Source organism: Equus caballus, chromosome 14 (assembly GCF_041296265.1).
Source record: "Equus caballus isolate H_3958 breed thoroughbred chromosome 14, TB-T2T, whole genome shotgun sequence".
NCBI classification, from domain to species: domain Eukaryota; kingdom Metazoa; phylum Chordata; class Mammalia; order Perissodactyla; family Equidae; genus Equus; species Equus caballus.
The window spans coordinates 39,271,855-39,292,169 of record NC_091697.1 but is presented as its reverse complement, the minus strand read 5'-3'; the positions used below and the strand labels follow the sequence as shown (position 1 = coordinate 39,292,169).

Sequence of the window (20,315 nt, the reverse complement as noted above, 5' to 3'; positions counted from 1 at the left end):
GCAGATAATGAAGGGTGACTTTTGGAGCTGAAAGGCCATAAATTGATGACTGGTATAAATGGTGAAGAAACAAATCCTTAATTCTGAGTATCTGCCATCATGCTCATGTTTTCTGTCCCTCTGGCATGACATCTCTGAGTAATCCACAATAGTAACTAATGCTCAGCATCCCTTACTAAATACTTCCTTTTCCTTTTTGTGCTTAAGCTTACAATTTTAAGTAATATCTTCTCTTTGTAAGGTAACATGTATTAGAGACTATTTGTGTAATCCCTCACGAGAATATGACCCAACAGTAACAAAATATGGTCAGTGCCACAATTAATAAATTGATTAAGCCAGGAAAAGAGAGAATAGTTTTACTGTCCTATTTAATTAGAGAGGACATTCTTCTGGAGCGACCTTGTTCAAGGTACAAATGATAGGGTACTTTTAGCTCACATGTATTTTTACAATCTGATAATAGCCTTTTAACCTAATGCATTCTTTTGGTTTTTGTCTTTGTTTTGCATTGTTTTGAATGAATTAAAGGCATTAAACAAGAAATAGAGGCAAATTACATTTATTCTTTGAACAATGTGGAGCCAGTGAGGATTTTGAGTGGAGCTGTAATATGACTGAAGAAGTTCTGTCTGAAAGTCAGCATGGTACCTGGCTCGTAGGAAGTGCTTACTAAATGATGGCTGCTTGGACTGTTGCGGATGTGGCTCTGTGTCTTCTGAGTGATAAGTGGTCACCCTCTCTGAGAGAGGTCACAAAAGAGCCCATGCAGAAATAATCAGAAGCAAAACCAGCCTAATTTTTTTGCAGCATCAACTAAATACCACTAGATGGAAGAGGGGGAGGGTGCAGTTGGTTGGTCCAGGCTCTGCCTTAAGCCTCTAGAGCTCATTTAGGAGTCGAATTAGACCAGAAGGACCTCGTCTATTGACCCAGGAGTAGGGGTGGGAAGAAAGGGCATGATTAATTTAATGCCTGAAAGTGAGGGAGAGATGGACAAATGCCACACAAGGTCAGTGAGCGGCTGTGAGCATCTTTCCTCTCAAGCGACTTTAACATGCTTCCGAATGAAGTTTTTAAAGGAAGGGACATCGATGTGCAATTATTTTCTACAAGTTTTCATTGAATGTCTCCTGTGTGTGAGGTGCTGTATAAAGTGCACAGGTGGAGATCCTGTAGCTCTTTGGTCAGAATTTGGGGTCTTGAAGGAGTGCCAGGAGACACACAGGCTGACTTGTGTCAAGGTGTATGTGATAAGTGTCATTGCAGTGCAACTGGCATCTGAACCCACCAATCCGTGGAAAAAACCTTCATACCCCTTCACGATCTCTTTGTGCCTAAATCCAAAGGATAATTGCCTGCCCTTTTTTTACTTGTCAACAGTCTCTCCTTGAAATTCTCTTTGCTTGCATGGCATCACCCTCTCTGGGTGTTCCGTCTACATCTCAGGCTTCCTCTCTCCTGTCGTCTTTCTGAAACTTTCCTTTGTACTCTTTAACTATTGGTATTCACTGTGACCCTCATCTCTCCTCATGCTGTACACTTTATCTGGGTTGATTTAATCTATTTACGGTGCCTTGATTACTGTTTACCTATAGATGATGATATCCAAATTGAAAACTTAAGCCCACGTCATTTTCTTCAACTCTAGAACTATTTGTCTAACTATTGGTGAATTGGGCATCATGCCTTGAAAATCTCACAGGCATTTCATATTCATCTCATTCCAAACTGCTTCCACCCCAGTGTCTCTCATCTCAGTGCGTGGTGCTCCTATCTAAATAGTTGTCTAAGCCAGAAACCTGAGCATCATCTTTGACTCTCATCCCTTACCTTCACCTAATCAGTGGCTGATCATCCTGATTTTACCTCCTTAATAACTCTCAAATCCATCTACTTCTTTGTGTCATCATGGAACTGTATTAGTGGAGGCCATCTTCATCTTTGGTCTACTTTACTACAACAGCTCGATTTCTCAATTGATACTTTTTGCAGAAAGGTTTCACCATATGCAAATAGGATTGTGTATGCCTCTACAGTTCTTCAGTAGCTCCCGAATATACTCAGGATCAAGTCCTAGCTCTTTCACGTGGTCCACAAGCCTCTTTATGAGCTGATTTGTTTCCCTTTCCAGAGTTTTCTCTCACCACTCCAGCCCTCTTTGAAGTCTCTGCTCCATCTATGTTGGACCATATGCAGTTCCTTGAATATAGTATTCTCTGTGCTGAGAAGTGGTCCTCTATTTCTCTGCTTATTCATTTGGATAACTCTCCTAAAGGACCCAACTTAGATGTATGTATGTTGTTTCCTCCAGGCAATCTTGGCTCCCACCAAGACTCGATGGGATCATATATGTGGATCCCACAACACCCTTTGCTTACCTCTGTCATATTCCTTACTACCTATTTACTGTCCACCTTACTCTGACTCTCTCTTGGTTATTGCTGTGATCCCAGTGGTTAACATAGTGTCTGGCATGTGGATGCTTCTCAGTAATTATCTGCTTACATGTGGATCAACAATGCCACAAAGAACTCCAGGTGTGCACAGCTGAGAGCTGTAATCAGGCAGGATTTCATGTACTCAGTGGTACATCATTTGGCCCTGAGATTGTGGGGAGTATTGAAATAGCCAGCAATGAGGAGAGAGCATTCAATGTGGCAGAAATGGCTTGAGCAATGGTGCAGAGGCAAGAAAATCCAAGGGGTGACTAGAGCATGCCTATCTAGAGGGGAAGAGAGGGATGCGATTCTGGAAAGATAGGGTTTGGTTGAGAGTTTGAGAACTAGGCTAAGAAGCTCTTTAGGTAATAAGAACCCAATGAAAATGATGGAATATGTTTGTGAAATGGTCAAAGAGGTGAGGTAATAATATTAACCTGGCAGGCAGTGTTCAGGATGGATTGGAGGGAGGAGAGTCTAAAGAGAGAGAGTGAGAAGTAAGAGGCTGTTATGTTGACAGTCTCATGGAGGTGAGTAGGAGGTGGGTAGGATGGTGGCAAAGGGAAGAGAAAAGTGGGGACAGATGTGAGATAAGGAAGCTCAGAGTAGATATCCTACATTTTAAGAGTGTAGAAAGGGGACTTGTGCTCAGAATAAAGTAATGAAGTTGCACTTGAGGCTTGAATCAATGTGAATGGTTTAGAAGAGTTGCAATTGGAACTAAAATTTGGAGTCAAGGTAAAGATGTCCATGTGGTCTGCTGGTGAATAAGGAGGTCCATGCGTTGCCAAGAGCAGTGAGGACCCAGCTGAGCTGGCCCAGCGCATACTAGCGGTAGATCCAGCCAGGCAGGTTTTGTCTCTTTCCTGCAGTGTTCTGCTCAGAGAGCAGGGAAAGCAGCCAAAGTTCAAAGGAAAGGGAGCAGGTCCTTTCTTCATGAGCCTTGTATGCTTGGACAACCTGTAAGGAATGATACTTTTCAGATTTGCTCAATCAAAATATTTTTATACTTGGATAACTATGAAAATTGGGACATTTCATCATTTCCTTTTGTGACCAGCAAGACACCTGTGTGGTAATCAAGATAATGGCTTTGTGATGACAAATAGCAGAGCTACTATTGGAACTGGGGACAACATGGGTTTCACGTCCAACAACGGTACCAAATCTCTTGGTTCCTATAATTGCATTGTTTGACAGTGTCCTATCTAGTCCACGTTTCCCAGATGAGATCTGGGTTCTATATTTGGTGTTCCTTTTGTAGCAGATGACGTTATCCAATGTAACCAGCCGGGAGTGACCTTTTCCCATCCAGAAGATTCTGCCAGCTCCTGGTAGGCGAGCACTGTGGAGCGGTGGGATGGAAAGTGGGTGTGACCATCTTCCCTGAGAGGCCTGCAGAGTCTGTTTCTCTTAGCTGCACCTGTACCCAGAGCTGCCAGGTTATTTATATCTGAGGCTCAGTGTGGAGCAATCCTGCCTATCTTTGTACCTATTCTCCTAGACGTTGGATTGGTCTTGTGTACCATACCCTGCTTGGCGGTGAGAAGGAAGGCAGCCAACTGCTAAGGCTCTATTTCCCTCCCCACTTAGAGAGCTTAAAGCCATCTTAATCATTCTGCACCTGCCTTATAGATCAAATACTCCAAAGGGGCAAATGATTGCCAATTGCTCTCTTTAAATGAAAGAAGAGTAGTTGAGCAGTAGTTTTGTCATTGAAGCCCCATGTCAGTGTCCTATCATGGCTTGTTATCTTGAATCTTGGCTCTAATAATTCTGGAATTAATAGCTTCTTGGGATCATAAATGTTGATCATGGGCTTTCTTAATAACTGTGACCTCCCTCAGGACCAGTCTGGTTTGCAGAATCTTTAAGAAATTTAATTGTTCTCATTATGTCCACTGGTACCAAGGGACTAGGGGATATTTGATCTCTAGTTCATCTCAATGGAATAAGGACTGACCGAGTTTAAGATAGTTTATGTCGTTCTCCAGGTTGCTGTGTCTTTCACACTCCCAACGGGCTTCAGTCCCCTCTGTTCACCATGTCAACACACATCCTATTTTAAGCAGGGGGCAATTATCAGAAGATACAGGAAACACCTTCTATAAATGTAACACTTTGCCTTAATTCAAGGGCATTTGTCCCAGGGACACTCTTTCTTTTGGGTTTTAGAAAAGAGGGTGCACTGGCTTCAGAATGGACTGGACCAAGAGTTTGAAGTGTTATTAGGACAGACTGATCCTTTCTTTTTGTCTCTATTTTTTTTTCCCTGTGATCTCAACTTCTCTGTGTTCATTTCTCTCCTACATATGGTTTTTCACAATGTGGTAAATGAAAGTTCAGGTTCAAATAATTCAAGGTTAGTTACCTTGGAGGAAAGAGAGAAGGCCTTGGTCCCTGTCCTTGATACCACCCTCTGCCCTTCAGTATATAAACATATCAGGGAAGGACTCTCATTGGCCTGCTTGAGTCATATGACTGTGCCTGGGGCCAATCAAGGACCATGTGTCTCACCCCTTTGGCCAGAGAGACAGGTAAAGGGAGAGAGTAAGGGGCATCATAATGGGAAGGAAGCAGCAGCCTTTACTTGGTGGAAAGTGTAGCAATAGAACAATAAAACCCACCTTTGTTGTTTATTTTACTGCTCCCTTACTCTCATTGTTCTCCTAAGGAATAGATTAAAGGTGAAGGATTCTGCCTAATTAAATGACCAGGGAAAGATAGTTTCAAAAGTAGAAATGCTGTCTTAACCTACCTTTCTCTGTCTACCTTTCTCTTCAGTCATCCACGCTGACTTTTAAACAAAATTGAATAAGTTCTCCTTATGAGAAGACAGAGAAATGATTTTTTTCCCATTATATTTGATTGTCATACTCTTCTGTCTTAAGGGAATACTGTAGTGAAACATGTATTGTCTTCAGGGCAAAGGAATCACCCCAGGTTTCTAAATGGGAAGTTGCAGGGTTGTAATCTTGCTGCCATGAACAGCAAGATGGCATTACCTGCTTTGAAACTGTTTCCTGGTTCACTTTTGATGAGGGAAAGTCCACACGGACTTCTCTCTCCTGGTTGTTTGGACTGTAGGTGGTAAAGTGGATTAGGCAGATGAGAGATGAGTAATGTGACAATCTCCAAGCCAGTGGTGGCCTGTGCTATCCTTATAAAGTGATTGAAGGCTGCAGGATTTGAAGGCACTGCCTAAATTCCATTCACAACTCTTGACTTGCGTGTTATTTTTGAGTCACAAATTATTGTCCTCCTGCACCTATAAGAAATACAGAGGTTTAACAATTCTAATGTTTACAAGGCAGTTTAAGATGTCTAGTAGGTATCACAATCAGTAAGATATTACAACTTGCACAAAATATTAGAAATGATTTAATTAGAGTTGGTTATATGTTACTTTAAACGAAACTTTACTTAGATAAAGATCATGGTGATGATTGATGACAATGATGACAATGATGATTTTGATAGTTGCTATGGAAATTATCATCACTTTTACTCTCTACCATCTTTCCAGAGTGATAAGTACCCTAACATGTATGATCCCGGTGGCAGCCGGGAGAATATGCCTCTTAGATCTCTAGATGCAGAAAGTGCGATTGATGGATGGCTCCAGCTGCTGTGCTCTGAAATCCATCAATGTCTTCTTGCCAATAACATGCTTCCCGTGGGCTGCTCCTAGCCAGTGACTGAGAATGGCAGGGGTGTGAAGGAGGCCCATTCCTAGAAGACTGTGGACACTTGATGGCCTTGCCGAACTTTCCTTAGAGCTTCAGTCTAAGACTCTACCACTTAACTTTCCTCCCTTTCCTCTCTTCTTCACTTGAGGTCATACCTGGCATCACAGTCTGATGGCTCCCCCAGATTCTCCTGGGTATGTCCCCATTTTGTTTCACAGGTGTTTCCCCTAACAAATTCATTTCTTACAAATTGTGGTAAAATATATATGACATAAAATTTGCCATTTAAACATTTTTAAGTGCACAGTTTCGTAACATTATATTCACAATGTTGTGCAACCATCATTGCTATCTATTTTCAACCTTTTTCATTACTCCAAACAGAAACTCTTTTCACATTAAGCAATATTCCCCATCTAAATAAATTTCTTACACATGTAATTCTGAGTTGGTATTTACTTCTAAGAAGACCTTGAGTAATAATCTCATTTAATCTTCATAACAGTTTTTCAAAGCAGATATTATCCTCTTATTCCAGATGAGGACATTGAGGCTCAGATGTTAACTAACTTGCACCAAATTGTATAGCTAGTAAACGTTTGAGTTAGGTCTCTAACCCACATCTGTGTGACTCTAAAGGTCATGCACTACCTTTTGATAACAAGTGATTGGTGTCAACATAAGCCTCAGAAAACCAAAGATGATCACCCAACCCAAGGGCCACAATGTGGGGGAGGCAAATGGGGTTGTCTGGGAATATGCTTCTATGACCTGAGAGGTTTTGTCCAGAATTAAGCCTCCAGAAACAATGGTCCTCCTACTCCACGTGGTACCAGTTTACACCGTGCCTTCCTCACAGCTGTGGTTCATGTTCTAGTGGCATGGTGCTAAGTCCTTCACACACATTACTTCATGTAGCCCATATAAGAACCTTAATAAGTACGATTATCTTGCCCATTTTCCAGATCAAGAAACTGAGGTAAAGTGAACAATGTCTGTTTATCAGGAATAAAATGATTTATGGGTATGTTTCTTGGAGCTTGGAAGGGCAAAGTGGAATAGAGATAATTGTTTCCCTATTTTTATCACTATAAATTAAATAGTGATGGCTAGACCAAACTATGGTTAAAAAAATCCAATAGCACATAATGACTTATAGTGAAAAGCAATAATCTCCCATTCCACCCTTAGTCTCAGTCTTCAGAGGTAACTGTCCCACTGTCATACTTCTCAAAGACATCCGTAATATTATCAATAGTGTCCCTCTCCTTCCTCTCACATTATTTGGTGATTACACCTGCATTGTCACAGCTAACTCATTGAGAACTGCCTTGGGGACCTCTGTAAAGACCTCTTTTCTGGCATGGTCACAAGAGACACTGTTGATTTTCATTATTGTGATAATTTTGCTCTATAAAATTGCCGTTAACACAGAATTAGCAAATACTGAACCATTGCTCCTACGGGAAACACAGGGTTAGGTTCCTGTGGGCTTCTAGACACAACGCTCTCATGAATTCATCAATACATAATCTTATGTTATGTATGTTCTTGTTTAAAGATGCCTTATTTAATAATATTGTTGATTTGTTAACATCGTTCATGGCCAAGAGCACTGTAACTGATGCTTTAACAAAACTTACTGAACACACGTTTTCTCAGTAAGGCACAAAGCCTTCTTCTTGTGCTTTGGAACCAGCACTTCAGCACTAGGCTTGGGAGCTATTTTAAACAATGAAATCACAAACAAAAGGCACAAAAATGTGGCACTAAATAGACTGTAAAAAGAACGCTTGTCTCTAGGATGAGAGCTGAGTCAAGAAACGAGAGTGTTTCCTTGTTTGATCTCATGTCAGACTCGTATGAGCCCTGGGCACATTCCTGCTTCTCCTGAGTTTGTCAACACTCAACCTCTTCTCAAAATGCCCTTATTTTTGAAGTATCTTGGGCCACTCTGAGCATGTCTGTGAATGACTGCAAAAGGTCCTTGTACAATATGTCTCACTAAAAATGAATGAAATGCGCAACAGTAGCAAGTTCTCTGGGCGATCCAGGAGATTTTTAGGTTATGGTTATGCTGATGGTTAAGGTCACAGGATCTGGAGTCAGGTAGGACTGGACTCCTGCCTGGTGGTGTGAGTTTGAGCAAGACACTTTTCTGTACCTCAGTGTTCCTCATCTGTAACATGGGGATAATAGTAGGTGCTATCACGTGCATTGGTTTTCAGGACTAAAGATGATAGTGTTTATAAAGGGTTTAGTTTAATGCCTCAAAATGTAGAGCTAGCCCTGATGGTCTAGTGGTTAAAGTTTGGGTTCTCACTGTTTTGGCGGCCTGGGTTCACTGCCTGGTTGGGAAACCATACCGCTTGTCTGTCAGTAGCCACGCTGTGGCAGCATCTCACATAGGAGAACTAGAAGGACTTACAGCTAGATTATACGACTAAGTCCTGGGGCTTTGGGGAGAAAAACAAAAGAGGAAGATTGGCAACAGATGTTAGCTCAGGGTGAATCTTTCCCAGCCAAAAAAAAAAAAAAAAATCACATTATTTAAAAAAAAAAGTATTAAGTGCTCAATAAATGTCAGTTATTGAATTTATTATTTCATTGGATTCATCAAATACATGGACATAGGGAACCATTGATTCACAGGAGAGCCTACCATAAGATTCAGGGCCTAAAGAATAACTCAAAGAGGAAAGAGATTATATAGGCTGAGACATTTGGGAAAATCTTCTTGGAGGAAGCACTTGATACGGTTTTGAGGGATAGCTGAAATTTTCCTGGAGTGGAGAGGAGTCCAGGGGATGCTAACGGTATGAGTAGAGGCATGAGGGCAAGCTCGTACCTGGCACTTTTGGGAGACGTGCAAGAGGATGGCTTGCCCATTATTTAGGACAGTGAGGGGCACATGCCAGGCAAGTGGGTTTGGAACACTCTTAGGCAGAGATTTAAAGGCCATTCTTTGGGTGGAGGCCTGAGACCTGCTCCTGAGGAAATGAGAAGCAGGTGAGCTGCTTGAAGCACCACTAGGAAAGCTCACAAGTCGTTTCCTTTGACCCAAAAGTACAGTGTGATTTTCATCTCTTCAGAACTGGAGGAGGGTTTTCTCTTCTCAAAATGCCCTTATTTTTGAAGTTTCTGTCTGGATAAGGAGTGACCAGCATGTTTCAAAGGCGTGATTCAGCTATCTTAAGGATGTTTTTCTTCCCTCCCTAGAAACACTGTGGTTTCACTTTGCAGGCTTAGAAGTAGGTACAGAAATACTTAGGCTCATGATAAGAATCATATATTCAAGGCCAACCAGTTGCTGTTTGCTGTGAAGACACTCTGATGCTTAAGGCTGTGTTTGAGCCCTGGGCATATTCCTGCTTCTCCTGAGTTTGTCAACACTCAACCTCTGGTTCCTGGGATTCACATACCTGTCACTCAAAGTATTGGATATGCATTCATCAGCCCCCTTTATAAAACTCTTCAATGGTGGCTGCTTGCAGTACACTGAGGGATGGGATCATTGAAATGGGAGCATCTATCAATGTTGCCGGAATGAACTTCTCCTATTCCTTTGTGTACTTTATGTGTGGATCCTTTCTTGTGGTCCTGATGCTACCCATCAAGTCTCTGACAGCGTCATCAGTCACTGCAAAAGGCCAGTGTGCACACAGCTTTTGCCCTTTTCTTTTTTTCAGAGGTTTGTTTGTTTCTTTCGGGTCAGTAAGAGGGAGTACAAGTCTGAGGAGTGAATGCCTCCTACACATCGCTTATATCCATTTCTCCCAGGACTGCAGAATCGTAAACCTTAGGAGGAAGTGAAGAGATCTTTAGTCTCTCTCTCTGCCTCCACTAGGATTAGCTAGAGGGATCCCATGAAACGATGCTAGGCTGAGCAACTGCTCACCACCACACCAGGCGCTCTGCTCCCTGCACGGGTGTGGAGGAGCACAAGACGTGAATTATAAACTGAGCCCTCACTCACAGAAGAGTGGTGGAAAATTGTTAACTATCTAAATAAATAGTCACAGTAGTGGACGGTAAGTGCTTTAATAGAATGGAGTATGGTGGAGGTGACACTCCAATCCCCAGTCCATCCACGTATTAAATTATTTTCTTTTGTGCCGTTGTGGTGTTACAAAACATTTTTCCTTTTCATTAGCACATATTTTCACTCATAATGATTACAGCATATTTTTGCATTAACTAAAAACTTTCTAACTTGTCAGCTAATTTACCTGGGTTTTTGTTTTGTTTTACTTTTTTGGCTAATTTTCCCCCCGGCTTTATTGAGGTATATAATTGACAAATAAAAACTGTATACACTTAAGGTGTACAACATATTTTGACATAGTACATACACATTGTGAAAATTCTTTTTTGTAAATTTAGCTGAGTGTGCCTCCATTTTTCATATTCTAACAATCATAAGTTAGAACGTAGGTGATTCTAGAATTTTCCTCGCTAGCAATTCTGTGAATTTGGACAGAATTTTATCTCCTGCCACCTCAGGTTACTTTTCTTCATGGTGGCTCAGTATAGGCAACTTGACAAATATTATCCCCGCTTCTTGGAGGGGAAAAGCAAAGTACAGATTGGTCACTCTCTAGCCCTCTGGTCTGCATACAGGGTGAGGGCGAGGGTAGGTGAGGATTTGTATGCATCTCTCATATGCATCTCACAGGAGGGAGCAGTCATAACAAGCCAAACTTGGAGATGAGAACAACCTGGCTTGGAATTTCTCTTCTGACTCCTACTACCTCTAAGGCATATGGATGATTGTTCAACTCTTCTAAGTTTCCATTTTCTCGTGTATAAAATAGAATAATGATACCTCCTTTGTACATCTCAATTAAAAGTAGTTCTCGGTCTTCTTGGGAAACAGGTCTGATTCCCGGTTCTGCATCTCATCCTCTAGACCTTGCTGCCTCCCGTTCTGTTCTCGTGGTTGTCACTGTGACATGGAGGATGCTTTTATGACTGCAGGGAAAGGAGATGGAGGAGTTTTGGTTTTGGGTTGCAATTTTGCGACAGGTGGTAGAACCTGGCAATTAGGAGAATGATCCCTGGAGTTCAGCTGGTCTATTTTTCTTGTGGTATGACGTTGGCCAAGTCACAACACCCATAAGCCTCTGTTTATTTGGTAGGGGCATAGTGCTTATCTCACAGAGTTTTGTAAGGATTAAATGAGATGAAGACTAAAGTGCTGGGTACCTCCCTAGGCACGTTCTGTGTGCTGGGGAAAGGTAGCCGTGGTTAGTGTTTCTGCCTATATCATCTTTTCTTAACCTCTATTTACCTTTCCTTGACTGCCATGGGAAGACAATACTAATTTCCTTTCAGGCTTATGTAAAACAGGGAGCAAGCGTGGGGCCTATTCTCACGGGTAGCAATAAGAAGATGTCCAGCAGAGTTTCAAATTCAGACATGCTGGGGCTGTCCTGTCGTGTATCCTGCCTGTTCCTCCCCAGAGGGCCTGTTACTGCCTCCTCTGCACCTTCTCCGGCCCTGGACCCAGTAAGGCCCTCCCTCCAGGGGAGGAACATTTTGTACAAAAAGAACACAACAGCAACTTCTTCTGTCCTGTGGCATTTTCACCCACTGCCAGGTGCTACCTGGCATGTGGCTTTGATTGACAAGATTACTAATCCATTGTAATCATATTTTCATAATTAGTCCCTGTGAGGCCTGGCTGGCTGCTCTTGCCCAGGTAAACTCCTGCCTGCTGCGGAATGTTCTCACCAACTGTCACCTCCCCAGGAGGGAGCTGTCGGTCTAGCACCCACAGCTGTTGCTAAAATTGCTTTTGTATTCTCCCCCATTTTCCCGTTTTGGTGCTTGGCTGCTAGGAATCCTTGCTTGATTAAAAGTTACAATTATTGACTCCAGACCCGAACAGATACCAAAAATGGCTTTAGTTTTTCCACCTTCCTGATCACACACTGCCCATTCCTCTTCTGCGGTTCCTTCCCTTACAGCCTCCCTGCACGCCTCCCCCAAAATCCCTGCGGCAAGGGCGAGGGGGAACTTCAAAGGCATTTCTGAATAAAAGAACACACGGCGGGACATCAATTATTTACCAGGCAAAGTTTTGGCAGGCACAGGAGCCTTTCCCTGTTTGTCTTGCTGAAGACGGCAAGAAGAGCGTTTTTGAAGGTTGCGCTTGGTCCCGTCACACCGACCGGTTTGGCCACTAACGGTTGGTGAACCCTGGACCCTTCCCCTGCACTCTGACCCTGCCCTGATTCAGCAAATGGTAACCAGGGTGACTGTTGCTCAGTGAGCCCTTGCTGCAGGCCAGGTACCATACTAGGGCTTTTATTCTTCATCTTGTTCATCCTTGCAGCACCTTAGGAAGTAAATACTGGCTTGTTCTCTCCCTGTCACAGATAGATGAGGAGCCAAGGTGCAGACAAGTTAGGTGACTTGTCCAGGGCCCCTCAGCTAGAAGGCAGCACATTTGGGACTTGAGCTGGGTGTGCTATCTCCAGGGCTGGTGGTCGTAACCATGCTCCGCTCTGTATTAAGTGTGAGCTAGAGGTACCAGGGACCAGCATGACCTGGAGGAGGTGGCAGTCTTAGAGGAAAGGGGAATGAGAAGGCTTCATGGAGGTGGCCTTGGGGACAGGGCAGGTTCTTAGTCCCTTTTTGGTAACTGGAGAAATGCAGATGTGTTTCCTCGAGCCCTGGGCAGGGCCAGAGGAGGAAACTGCCGTGGGACTAGCACAACGACTCGTGGTTTCCGTCACTGGGCTCAGGTAACATCAAGTCTGCCGTTGGGCTTGTGTCCCCAGACTCAGCCTGTGGCTCTCATGAAGTCATCTCCATAGTGAAAACCAGAGTGTCACCGGCTCCTGCTCTCATCCGCAAAACCCACTCAACTATTTCTTGGAGTCTGCCGGTGTTGATCCTGGCAAACCAAGTCATCTTTACTCAGGGGATGGGAAGAAATTAGGGGGTTCTGTTTATTTGCTAACATTTATGGAGTGCTTGCTGAATGCCTGACACTCTGGTACGGGTTTTACATACATGATCTCATTTAATCCTCCTTTCATCCATTCTGGTAGGCACGCATTGTTATGCCCATTTTCTAGTGAAGAAACTGAGGCTTGGCAAAGTGAGGAAACTTGGCCAATTAGATGGTAAGTGGTGGAGCCAGAATTTGAACATGGATAGAAGATCATACTCTTAAGCACCATTTTGTTATAATAAATTGTGTATATGTGCATGTGACAGAGAAAGCACAAGTGTGTACTGGCTTCGTTGATTGATTAAGAGATCTCATCACCAATGGAAGTATTGAATATTTGACTCTTCCTTTCTCAGTGAAGCTCTCTGTCCTCTTTATGCCTAAAGCTTGCCTTATTAATATAACAGTGGCTTCTAAGAGTTAATACCTTTGAAGTCCTGGGTGAACACTGCCAGTTGAAGTTTGCATCCATTTGGGTTTCCAACAAATGCGAATTGGTACACTAACCTCAGGAGGGCTTATCTTCATCTGGTTAAGCACTCAGGGGTTGAAAGTATATTAAGAAGAAAATTGTACTGTGGATCGAAGGAAAATTCTTGGTTCCTCGCAGTGACCAATGTTCTCCCCGGAAGATGTCCTAACTACATCCTACCAGTCTGCCTATGCAAAACCATATGCAATGGTGAATTTGCTTTGTCCAAAAAAAAGAAGGGGAAAAACAAACTGTTGTCTTCTCAGTACGGACTGCAGAGCTCAGGGCATAGGAGTTGTTGAGAAAACATGGATGTTAGTATCACCTGAATTTCCTAGTAAGGTGGGGAGTCCAGCAGGAAGTACTTCGGAAATTAGGGTGGACAGGTGGAGCCAGGTTCTTAGCCCTGGTTTGGTTTTGAATACAGCATCTACTTGGGACCATGTTCAGAGTACATAGTCAAACAGAACTATTCCCTTATGGTCTTAAATGATCTCATAATTTGACAGTGGAAATTTAGATAGCCTTCCCAAGCACCTAAAATGTCACATTAACTTGAATTGTTTGCATCTATAAGCTTCTTCATCTGTGGTACAAGGGGAGCCAGTTAATGGTAATTATCTACCTTTTGTTTCCTCCTGTCACCCTCCTAACTTGCATAATTTGCCCTGAAGTATTTATGGGTGTACGAAGAAGTGCCTGACATGCCTGTAAATAATTCCCTCATGCTTTTGGTCTTGTCTTCACATTCCTCAGTGATGTCCATCTTTTACCATTATCACTGGTGACCTTGGTAAGAATTAAGCAAGTTCAAACAAGCTCATCATGAGTCTATTATGTTTGAGACAATGTACTAACATCCAGAGTCCCTAGTCTTGTGGCCATTCCACTGAGAGGAGGCACAAACAGATGGATCCCTGAAGAAGAGGCTTTCAATTGAGATGCCGAGAGGTGCAAATCCTCACCATACATTAATAGGACTGTGTTCCCTGCCCAAAAGGTCCTGCTGCCTTGCTAAGCTGCATAGTGTTGCCTGACCACTAAATCAACTACATGCACCTCTTAAAGCCAGTCTTCCACCTTCTGCCTGCTCCGTATTGCTCAAACACAAATCCATGTTCCAACCCTTGTTAGGTGTGAGGTGGGTGGGGGTCAAGGGCATCAAACTCCCCTATTACCCTGAGTTTTTTCGTCTAGGTTCCCTAACACATAATTTTTAAATGCCACCCCAAACTCTTACAGACATGCCTAGAAGTTGTATTTATATATGTATATATGTATATACACACGTGTGTGCATGTATAAAACACATACATATGCACCTATGTATACATATGCATAAATACTGTACTCTCTCTCTCATTCTTTTAAGATGCTTTTGGGGGACTTTCTGTGAAAAGAGACTCTGGAAGATTAACTCTGCAAGTTGGGGCTCCAGATCATTTGTGGCTGTACCTCAGAAGTGCTCCTGGGCTCCAGAGAGCCGGAGGAAGGAGCTCCTTCGGTACCATGATTCCTGCAGTAGTAATGAGCTGTGTATGGAGACTCCATCACGGAAGCACTATGAGTAAAACATGCACTTCCAATAGAGGTTGTGGGGTTTCTCACAGAGGCGTGTCCCACATTTTGTCCAGAATGCTCTTCCCCCAGAACTTTGCACAACTGGATCCTTCTAATTACTTCTTAGCTCAGATATCACCTTTTAGTGAGGCTTTCCTTTACCCTCCAACTAAAGCCATGCCCTCATCCAGTCTGCAATCTCTATCATTTTACTCTGTATCATTTTTAGTGACCCTTATCATTGTCCGAAAGGACCTCATTTTATTCGTTCACTGATGCATCTTTCTGGGCATATTCCCCACCCTGTACCACATACTAGAAAGAAAGCTCTGAGGAGTCATTGCCAGTTTTGTTTCCACCACCAGAAACAATACCATACCTAGCACGTAGTAAGGGCTTAATAAATATTTGTTGAGTGAATGAATGAATGATCCCCTCCCCTACTTATGTTTGCCAGGTGACTGGAGGGTATTAGGTATGCAGCATCTGTTGTCTTAGACCAATCTCAACCCTCTTTGGGAGAAAATAACTGCCTCTTTTAGGACGGCACCTACATTGTCGTTATATTCTGCACCATGGAGCTAGGCCATTCAGCCTGAAATATTAATGGCCTGGGGAACTGGCCATCCCTGTTTCGTAGCTGCTTTGGCTGCACTGACTCTTGAGTTTGGAAATGATTGCCATTTTCACTCCTCATCTGCTCCTTTGCGGGGAGGAGCCCTGCTATTGACGGAAATGTCTTGGTAGTTCTTTGACTGCTTTCCAGGAGGCAGGGGCTGAATTCCTGGAGAGCAGAAACTTATGGAAGGTGGCTGTGAAATTAGGGGTGATTCTGCCCCCAGCTGGAGCCTCAGCATCCCGGTGCACATGACAGGCAAACTAGTGATGGGGGCAGCAGGACACAGACTGTGGGACCCGGAAATGTGTCCTTCCAGAATCGAAGGCTGTCGTTTCTCGGTGTTTGAGAAACGTCAAGAATGTTTGAGAAACATCAAGAAATTTCGGTTTTTTCCTTTCCTTTTCTTTTTCCTCTGCTCTCTGATCATGTTCATGGTCCAGATGCTTAGCCACACTGCCTTACAGAAGGTTGGGAAGTCACATTACAAACTAGAACTTGACGTATTCTGCACTGGTGTGAAAATCAGATGAAATCCCTGGGTTTAGGTTAAGTTCTCTTAAGTAAGTTTATAGAGCAGAAATAATTCCTGAGTACCTTATAACTTAATAGCTATTCCATATTCATTATAGAATTGAATTCTTAAAAAAAACCTGTGAAGTGCAGAGTGATTTGTTTTCTTTTTATCTCCATCTTAAGGATGAGAACACTGAGATTCAGACAGGATGAATTTTCCAATGGCAGGCAGCTAGAAAGAGGCAGGACTGGAACTGAAATGCTGGTTACAAGATTCCATGGCCAATATTCTTTTTATTATGCCCCAGTTGCCTTCTAGAACTCAAATTGGAATTTACTGTTTTAGATGTTAGCCCATTAGGAAAGTGTAATTTTTGTGGTTTAATTTTATAAGACATTTTAAAGGCACAAGCAAATAGCAAGAAAAGCAATGTTTAGGGAGCTCTCTAAAGGGGCCATGCAGCAACATGCGTATTCATGAACATGTATGTGAGTGTGCACGTGAGTGTGCATGGTGGAGGGAAGTGTGGCAGGGGGATTGTTTCTGGGTAGATGCAGAGGGTCAATTGTGGAGAGAAAGGTTCAGATTTAGGAAAATGTAGTAAAAGTTTTCTTGGTACTGGAATTCTCCACAGTCCTCAGGCTTGGACATCTTTGCCATTTCCTTCCTAAAGTGTTTCATCTTGTCTACTGCTAATTTTATAATGGAATTATATGTGTGATAACTACCTTTGGGGACTGAACAGGTCTCCAGTTCCATTTATATTAGCAAAAGTATCTCAACTCTAGGAAACTATTCCATTAACTCCAAGAAAAACTCATTGTAGATTATATCTTGGTGGCTAGTGCTTTGTGTGTGTGTGTGTGTGTGTGTGAAAATGTGGAGTGCTCACTATGTGTAAGGCATTGTGCTAGGTGCTTGTAGATGCAAATATAAGTTAGGCATAGTACCAGCCTTCAAAGAGATTGCATTCTAGTAGAGGCATTAATATAAGGAGATAAATAATCGTAATGCATGATAGGGTGAGTTGTTTCATAGGAGATTTGCAAGGACCACCTGGGGTTCAAGAGATATTAGCATCAGATCTGACGGAATGGGGTGGTTTTGAAATGGCCCAGAGGGAGATATATTTACAGTCAGATATGGGAAGGGTACCCTAAGCAGAGAGAGCTGAGTTAACAAAGACAGCAGGAAAGCAAATAGACTTATTCCGAGAATAGTATATTAATTTGGTTGAAATTTAGACTATTCCTCGAGCAGTGTTTCTTACCCTTTTTTTGACTAGGGATCATCTAGGCAACATACCTCATAGTCCACCCATCCCACCAATGCCTATTCATGGGAATTCCATTTATCCACATGTGCACATCTGTGGTAGCTTTTCATTGTTGAATAGCAGCCAAATAGTTTAGTGGAATACTGAATTAGAGTCCTTGTGAAACTCTCCAAAGGACTTAATTACAGCTTACTACTACCTAATTTGATCTGCTCACCTTACTAGTGGATTCCAGTAAAAATGTTCGGTCGTAGGCATAAACAGTCATCTATGGAATTGATCATAATTAGCTCTTGAGATTTGAGGAAAGGATTTGCATTTTTGGATCAGTTCATGGTCCACTGGGAGATCCTTGAGACTTATCAATAGGCCATGGATCATACTTTGAGAAACAGTGGCTGAAACAGATGATAGAAGATAAAATAATCAAGACCGTGTTGTAGAAACTCTTTCATGCCAGAATGAAGAGTTGTACTTAATTTATACTTAATTTCCAATGAAGGTATTTGAATGGAGCAGTAGAATATTTTGAGGTTTTGTTTTAAGGAGGAAGTGGTGTTTTGGAAGGATTGGAGAAGGGAAAGGGTGGAATCTGGGAAACCTGGTAAGAAAGGAGTGGTGCCCTGGGGAGTAGAAATGAGGAGACAAGTGATAGTAAACTTAGAGAGATAGAATCAACAGACTTGGCAAGTTGGGTGTATATTAAATTGTGGGAAAGAGGGAGCAGAAGGCTTGGCTAGGATGGCTGGGGACTTAGGAAAACAGTGCCATGAACACAAACTGGCAAGTGAAGAGGAAAAGCTCATTTGCTAGGGAAAACAATGAATTCTTTTAAAGAACAATTGCTGGGAAATTCGGAATTTATAAAAGAATTTCAGAAACTTTTAGAGAATATACGGTGAATCGCATGAAAGAGTTTCAAATTTTCCAACAAAAATTTTGTCACAGCATATTGGTTAACCTTAAGGGACGAACGTCATAGAGCCAATCAGCACCTTTACTAAGATGGATATGGCTCAACATAGGTACTAAGGGTATTAGAAGTCAGGATACGTCAGGGAGTATTCCCCTCTTCCTTGACTAGATCATATGTAAAAGCATCATGACCACTTGCTACTCTCTTGGTTAGTTTTTCATGCAGAGCAATCTATAGAAGCTTCTGAAGTTCAAAAGGATCTCCACTAATTTCCCAGAAAAGGTTGACCTGTCCAATAGAACTGGTTGATAAGCTATGCGAAAGCCTATAGTTAACTGCACTATATCCTTCTGACAGCATTGTTCTGTTCCACAACTCTGGGGGGCACCATTCCCTTGGGTAATCATGAATGATATCCTTTGGATTTGTGCAATATGGCAGCCTGGATTCCTATTGAACGTCTTCTTTTTTGAATGATGATAATTTGCTTTGGACTTTTTTGCATTTAAAGTAAACACAAGAGATCTGGGGCAGAGTGAGTGCTCGCGGGTCTGCTCCCCACTGCTTCATTCTCATCACATTTATTGTCCTTACCACGTGGGACTGCAAGTTCTCTGTTAACAGGCCCACTCCACCCTTCAAGGGTAGGGCAGAGCAGATGATGATGTAGGAGGATGTCCCATTGTCTTTTAGCCTGAGGACACAGGTTGAATGGAAGAGTGGGGGAAAAGGTCAGGTTCTTTCAAGTGGTAATTGTCTAAAAACACAAAGCTGTATCCAGCATCTGTGTTGGAAGGATAAGTTTGGGCCTAGTAAACTATGGAGTATCCAGGGCTTTGTGGATAGCAACAGAGGAACCACTCAGATGGAAATGAAAAGCACATCACAATTTCATGAGCTTAGTTTGATGAAGACTGATATTTAAAAGAACCCTCTTTTAACTTCAAATGCCTTTGAGAAAGTTTACAATCAAGCTCTTGTTGGTAATTAATACCATGAATTAACTGAACGAATTGATCAAATTGTAATTTTCTTTGCCAGCCACCCGGGAGAAGGGCACTAAGGTGATGAGCAGGTGGGCTGGAAGACAAGGAGTGGGTTACATAGGTGGGGTTTTCGAACTGTCTGCAGACAGCAGCAGAAGTGAGGGAGATGGTATCTGCAAAGAAGGGAGGAGTTCAGGAAGTTTAGGCACTGAGCGAGCAAAGGCGATGTTGCCTACTTTATAATCTGTTAGAAGTTCTCCCTGCTAGGTAGGAAGTGCTGACAACTCCCATACCACCAGCCTACCTGACCCAAGCCTCATACCAGTTTACTTTTACAAACAACTTGAGGCGGTTTCCTGGACAAAGCCACAGAAGTGCTGAAAATTTGCTTTTGCTAGATTAGGAAAACGGATAGCCAAAGGTGAGGCACTTGCTCATGAGGAGCTCTGAAGAAACACATCTGCCAATGACTCATAGCTTAAAGGAAACTGTGTCAAGTAGGATCAGAGTAACCCGCTCCTGGGAATTGGCACAAATCCACCTGGCCACTGCCCTCAATTTTGTGATAGGCCATTTAGTACTGGTATCTGGCCAATGGGAAATATAAGCATCTGCATCTATGGAAGACAAGAAGGTGTTGAAGAAGACCAGGAGTTTTTCTAGAAGACGTGGCTTGAGAGAGGCACAGAGACTCTAACCAGGATGGGACAAATAGAAACCGATGCCTCAGTTACCAAGTGGACCAACACTGAAAGTGAGATGGATAATCCTTTTCTCTAGACTAGAGGAAATCACGGGGATGACTTGAGAGAGGAGAGGCAATCCTCTTACTTTTTTAAGGTTCATTTCATGAGTTCAATTGTAATTTCCCTCAGAAGTGA

The 20,315-nt window shown here is 42.6% G+C and overlaps 1 long non-coding RNA gene across 1 annotated transcript; it reads right to left on the bottom strand.

The window, feature by feature from the left end:
- Nucleotides 1-546: 546 nt before the first annotated feature.
- LOC106781635 (uncharacterized) lies at nucleotides 547-12,372 on the bottom strand. Its single transcript, XR_001378293.3, has 4 exons — nucleotides 12,202-12,372; nucleotides 10,956-11,101; nucleotides 5,447-5,709; nucleotides 547-3,401 (listed from the first exon to the last, which is right to left on the bottom strand). It is a non-coding gene; the product is annotated as an uncharacterized lncRNA (long non-coding RNA).
- Between the last annotated feature and the right edge of the window lie 7,943 nt (nucleotides 12,373-20,315).